The sequence below is a fragment of the Neophocaena asiaeorientalis genome, unplaced genomic scaffold (assembly GCF_003031525.2).
Source record: "Neophocaena asiaeorientalis asiaeorientalis breed wild unplaced genomic scaffold, Neophocaena_asiaeorientalis_V1.1 scaffold288, whole genome shotgun sequence".
NCBI lineage: Eukaryota > Metazoa > Chordata > Mammalia > Artiodactyla > Phocoenidae > Neophocaena > Neophocaena asiaeorientalis.
This window is the reverse complement of record NW_020175529.1, coordinates 262,509-269,458: the sequence shown is the minus strand read 5'-3', so window position 1 is coordinate 269,458 and position 6,950 is coordinate 262,509.

The window sequence follows — 6,950 nt, the reverse complement described above, 5'->3', positions numbered from 1 at the left end:
AAAAAAAAAAAAAAAAAAAAAAGACAAAAAATAGCACGTGTCGGTGACTATGTGAAGAAAAGGGAATTCTCTTGTACTGTTGGTGGGAATGTAAATTGGTGCAGCCACTATGGAAAAGAGTATGAAGTTTCCTCAGGAAAATTTAAAAAATAGAACTACCATTGAATCCATCAATTCCCTTTCTGGGTATTTATCTGAAGAAAATGAAAACTGCATGCCTAGAAAAAATATCTGTACCCCTATGGTCACTGCAGCATTATTTACAATAGCTAAGGTATGCAAACAACCTAAGTGTTCATTGATTGATGAATGGATAAAGAAAATGTCATATGTATATATATATATATATATATATATACACACACACACACACACACACACACATATATATATACATATTCGGTGTAATATTATTCAGTCATAAAAGAGAATGTGATCTTCCCATTTGCAACAACATGGATAGAACTTGCGAGCATTATGCTAAGTGAAATAAATCAGACAAAGGCAGATACTAAACAATCTCATTTACATGTGGAATCTTAAAAAAACCCAAAAAACGAACAAAACAGAAACAGACTTACAGATACAGAGAACAAACTGGTATAGGCCAGAGAGAAGAGGAGATTGGGAGATTGTGCAAAATAGGTGACATGGATTAACAGGTACAACTTCCAGTTATAAAATAACTAAGTCATAGGAAAGAGTCAATACATTGTAATTACTCTGTATGGCAATAGATGGTCACTAGATATTGTGGAGACCATTTCAAAATGCATATAAATATAGAATCACTATGATGTAGACCTGAAACTAATATGACATTGTATGTCAATTATATTTTAATTAAAAATAAATAAATTACACTCCCACAAAAAAGTAATCGTATTAAAATTTAATAGGAATTCCAAAGACAGGTTAATTACATTTTCTTAAGTAATACGGAAAAAAATGTTAAATTTTTCTTTAGTCTCCAAATCCCATCAATTGACTTTACGTTTCTTGACTGAAAGAAAAATGCACAACCTAAAAGCTGAGAATTGTGTTTTTATTTGGTGGACAAAACTGAGGACTTAAGCCCAGGATGCAACCTCTCAGATAACTCTGAGGGACTGTTCCAAAGAGGTAAGGGAGGAGCCAGGATATATAGGAATTTTTTGCAATGAAGACCAGATAGTCTGAACTTCAAAAGATTACTGTTAAAGAAAACCAGACATCTAAAGTTAACGAATGTAGTACGTTATGTGTGGGAAGATGTAAGAGTCTGGGCTGATTGAAATCATTCTTTTGATATGCACTTTAGCTATCTAAGGTCAGTATCCTGTTCTTTTCCATCCTGAGTCCCCTCAGGGTGCACCACTGGGGGTGGCTGCAGCATCTTGAGGGTTGCAATACCCTTTGTTTCCTGATATGGCAGGCAACATTTTTCTTTCACACTTTTTTCATTTGAAAAATGAAAGGTAATGGTACTCTCCCCTTGGTTGGGGGTGTGTGTGTGTGTATGCACATATAAACATATCCTTCTCTAATGTTTGCCATGGTTCTACCCTCAACACATTTATTCAATGATACATTTTGTTTTTCACTGAGTACCTGCAAATCCAGGCATTTGGCAGATATTAGTAAATATAACAGAAAAAGATACCATCCTGTACTCTAGCAGGGGAAGGCAAAAATAACTAATATCATAAAACTAATAACCATAATAATATTGCCAGTTGATTAGTAATCTGCCATTTTCTAGAATTAGCCATGGTCTCAGTACTGGGGTTCTCCCCCTCTGACTTCTTATCTTTGAAAAAGGTATACACACCTATTTGAATGGCCAACACCTAGGAAAGGGCAATATCACATATCGCATCTGCAAGATGCAGATTTTTGCTATTTCAAGCCTCCTATATTTTAATGAATGTAAAATTGGAAATTTAAATAAAAGTGTGGTTATAAATCTGTATTCAGCAAGTATGGGGGCATGTTTCTGGCATGTGAAAATGTATAAAGACATAAGAAAACATGCAGTTCAGGTCATGTGAACGCCTGCATCTCTGAAGATTAGGTCCATGTAGTCAAGTACTCCCTGTGAACATGACATACTTTTATTTTAGTGGAATTTGTTTATTTATATATCTTGTTTCTACTTATTCCTGTGAGTGCCTCATGGACAGAAACCCTGTGATTCATCATCAAACAAGCTAACAGCCATGATGACATCAGAGAGTGGCTCAGATATAAGAGATTAACTTTATGAGAATACACCCATAACTTTTACTTTTAATGCAGTTGAGTATTTTCTCTGTCTTTCATGTATCAATTTCTACCATTCAGAAATAAAAACCAGTATTAAATCAATTTTTTAAAAAAATGTATCTATTCTTGTTATGGGTTTTTTTGCCCTCCTCTATTTCTCTCTGATATCTTCCTTCCATTCTTCACAAGTCTTCATTTTCCCTAGTGAACTGGCTCATAGAGAATCCCTCAGTCTCTCCCACTGGATCCTCTAGTATCAAGCTTGCCTTTGCAACATTGATAATTGAACTTTTTGTTTAATTTTTATTGGGGTATAGTTACTTTACAATGTTGTAATTTCCACTGTACAGTAAAATGAATCAGCTATATATATATACATATCCCTTTCTTGAATTTCCTTCCCATTTAGGTCACCACAGAGCATTGAGTAGAGTTCCCTGTGCTATACAATAAGTTCTCATTAGTTATCTATTTTATACATAGTAGTGTATATATATCAATGCCAATCTCCCGAGCCATCCCACCCCTCTTTCCTGCTTTGGTGTTCATGTTTGGCCTCTACGGTTGTGTCTCTATTTCAGCTTTGCAAATAGGTTCATCTGTACCATTTTTGTAGATTCCACATATATGAGGTAATATACGATATTTGTTTTTCTCTTTCTGACTTACTTCACTCTGTATGACAGTCTCTAGGTCCATCCACGTCTCTGCAAATGGCACAATTTTGTTCCTTTTTATGGCTGAGTAGTATTCCATTGTACACATGAACACATCTTCTTTATCCATTCCTCTGTTGATGGACATTTATGTTGCTTCCATGTCCTGGCTATTGTAAATAGTGCTACAATGAACACTGGGGTGTATGTAAATTTTGTAATTATGGTTTTCTATGAATATATGCCCAGGAGTAGGATTGCTGGGTCATACGGTAGTTCCAATTTTAGTTTTTAAGGAATCTCCATACTGTCCTCCATAGTGGCTGTATCAATTTACATTCCCACCAACAGTGCAAGCGGGTTCCCTTTCCTCCACACCCTCTCCAGCATTTATTGTTTGTAGATGTTTTGATGATGGTCATTCTGACCAGTGTGGGGTGATACCCCATTGTAGGTTTTTTTGTTTGTTTGTTTGTTTTTATTAACATATTTCCATACAAATAACCCAAAGAAAATTTAGTATTAGTTGTTTTTTCGGTATTTTTTTTTAATTTTGGAATTTTATTTTATTTACTTTTTTATATAGCAGGTTCTTATTAGTCATCAATTTTATACACATCACTGTATACGTTAATCCCAATCACCCAATTCATCACACCACCATCCCCACCCCCCCACGGTTTTCCCCCCTTTGTGTCCATGTTTGTTCTCTCCATCTGTGTCTCAACTTCTGCCATGCAAACTGGTTCATCTGGACCATTTTTCTAGGTTCCACATACATGTGTTAATATCCGATATTTGTTTTTCTCTTTCTGACTTACTTCACTCTGTATGACAGTCTCTAGATCCATCCACACCTCAACAAATGACCCAATTTCATTCCTTTTTATGGCTGAGTAATATTCCATTGTATATATGTACCATAGCTTCTTTATCCATTCATCTGTTAATGGGCAGTTAGGTTGCTTCCATGACCTGGCTATTGTAAATAGTGCTGCAATGAACATTGGGGTGCATGTGTCTTTTTGAATTAGGGTTTTCTCTGGGTATATGCCCAGTAGTGGGACTGATGGGTCGTATGGTAGTTCTATTCTGAGTTTTTAAGGAACCTCCATCCTGTTCTCCATAGTGGTTGTATCAATTTACATACCCACCAGCAGTGCAAGAGGGTTCCCTTTTCTCCACACCCTCTCCAGCATTTGTTGTTTGTAGATTTTCTGATGATGCCCATTCTAAGTGGTGTGAGGTGATACCTCATTGTAGTTTTGATTTGCATTTCTCTAATAATTAGTGATGCTGAGCAGCTTTTCATGTGCTTCTTGACAATCTGTAAGTCTTCTTTGGGGAAATGTCTATTTAGGTCTTCTGCCCATTTTTGGATTGGGTTGTTTGTTTTATTTGATATTGAGCTTCATGAGCTGTTTGTATATTTTTGAGATTAATCTCTTGTCAGCTGCTTCATTTGTAAATATTTTCTCCCATTCTGAGGGTTGTCTTTTTGTCTCATTGCTGGTTTCCTTTGCTGTGCAAAAGCTTTTAAATTTCATTAGGTCTCAATTTTTAAATTTTTGCTTTCATTTTTTATTACTGTAGGAAGTGGGTCAAAAGAGATCTTGCTGTGATTTATGTCAGTGTTCTGCCTAAGTTTTCCTCTAAGAGTTTTATAGTGTCCTATCTTACATTTAAGTCTTAAATCATTTTGTGTTTATATTTTGTATGGTGTTAGGGTGTGTTCTAATTTCATTCTTTTATATGTAGCTGTCCAGTTTTCCCAGCATCACTTATTGAAGAGACTGTCTTTTCTCCATTGTATATTCTTGCCTCCTTTGTCATAGATTAGTTTACCATAGGTACTTGGGTTTATCTCTGGGCTTTCTATCCTGTTCCATTGATCTGTATTTCTGTTCTTGTGCCAGTACCATACTGTCTTGATGACTGTAGCTTTGTAGTTTAGTCTGAAGTCAGGGAGCCTTTCTTTCTCAAGATTACATTGGCTATTTGGGGTCTTTTGTGTTTCCATACAAATTGTAAAATTTTTTGCTCTAATTTTGTGAAAAATGGGATTGGTAATTTGATAGGGTTTGCACTGAATCTGTAGATTGCTTTGGGTAATAAAGTCATTTTTATAATACTGATTCTTCCAATCCAAGAACATGGTATGTCTCTCCATCTGTTTGTGTTGTCTTTGATTTCATCAGTATTTTATAGTTTTCTAAGTACAGGTCTTTCATCTCCTTAAGTAGGCTTATTCCTAGGTACTGCCTCGGTGGCAAGTTTGCTTCAGGATAAGAAAAGGAGGAATACTTTCTTTTCCCTTACGAAGTGAGATGAACAAATCTTATTATCTAAAGCCTGTGGTAGCAAATAAAATCTTGGCATGCTTGGTCTTGCTGGTTCTCCTATGAATGATGTTATTAAGGAAACATGGCCAGACCCCACACCAAGCTCCCACTCTTGTTGCTAACCAACTATATTCCACTGAGTGTTAAAGATACAAACTGTCACTAACTCTATTTTACTGGAGTTTGATGATTTCTTTAGGATAATAGAATTATAGTTTTCAATTTAAGGTCAACATTTTCACCTTATAAAAATAATAAGTTTTAGGAAGTACTTGATGCCATTTTTCTTTTCCTTCCTATTTTTAAAGCCATATCTATATGCTTCTTAATGCTGGACTTTTATAATTGAATTCCTCAACCGAGTCAGTGAAATAACAGTCAATTCAGAAGCTTTCTAATCATGCACTTGGAATCATCTAGGTATGGAAAAATACTCTTTACAATGTTTCTGGGCATATGGACAGAACTGACTAGTAGGGTTTCTGATGTCAGTGAGGGCAATTGTCAAAGCCCCAACTTTAAAGCAATAAGCTGAGACTCTAGGAAAGATCTGCAGGTAGAGAGTATTGCCAGTCTTGGCTTTTGGTGGAAAGTCCAAGCTGATAACCAAAGCTACACGTACAAACTGTATGCCAAGAGAGCTTCCTTCCACATTAGTTGGGCAGTCAATAACAGGTGTCACAATAGGGTGGCAAAATATCCCAAAAGGCATTAGTAAGTCCACTTAAGGTAATTAATTTCAAATTATGAAAGGCTCTCACATAATAATAGTGTAATAATAGTGTGGCTTTGGGCAAGCAACAGTTTCTCTGATCCTTGAGTTTTCATATCTACAAAAAGGGAGAATAAAAATGCTAGCATCATTTATTAACACCATTTATGCAAAGTGGACTTATAAGTGTTTGAATACAGAGGATATTTTGCCTAAGATCTGAAAGTCTAATGGTGAGAGCAGACAAAACTAACAGTACATATTTAACAGTGCAATAGAAATGCTTTGCTTTTCTATAGTGCTTCACTCTTTAAAAGAAAACAAACCAAACATTTTCTCAGATCCTTATGCAGTATATAGGATGTAGTTTATTGTTTTAAAGTTGAGGATTTAAAAAATATGAAGTTAAATAAGTCTTTTAGAGATCTTTAATTTGTAAGAGAAATAAAGTAAGACTTAAAATTGCTTGAGTTAAAAGATATTTTATTGGTGTATGTAGTAACAGCCTGAGATTAGGGAGTCTTTCAGGAATGATTGGATTCAAGACTAAGAAGAAAAAGTTTTACCTAATTTCTCAGAAATATCAATACTTCTTATATTTTGTTTCATTACCAGGCATGGAGCTGTATCCTGTACTGGCTCTAAACATACATCCTGTGGTCAGAGGAAGATGGCTGTCGCTTCTCCAAATAGAAAGTTATCATAAAGGTAAATTCAATTTTTTCAATAATGTCTGTAAAATTCCTGAGAGTAAGTCTGATTTGAAAGACTTGCATTGCATGCCCAATCCTCAACCAGTAGCTGGATATAGAGGAATGTGGTCTGCTGTCATTCAAGGGCTCAATGCATGGAACAGAGTACAGGGAGGCAGAACTCTCTCAATTTGATTACGTGAGCTAACTACCCTCACTTTTTGGATAAGTGGATAACCAAATAAAAATTGGGACTGATGCTCAAGGCGGAAAAGATGCCAATTGAAACACCTGTCTCTGAAGA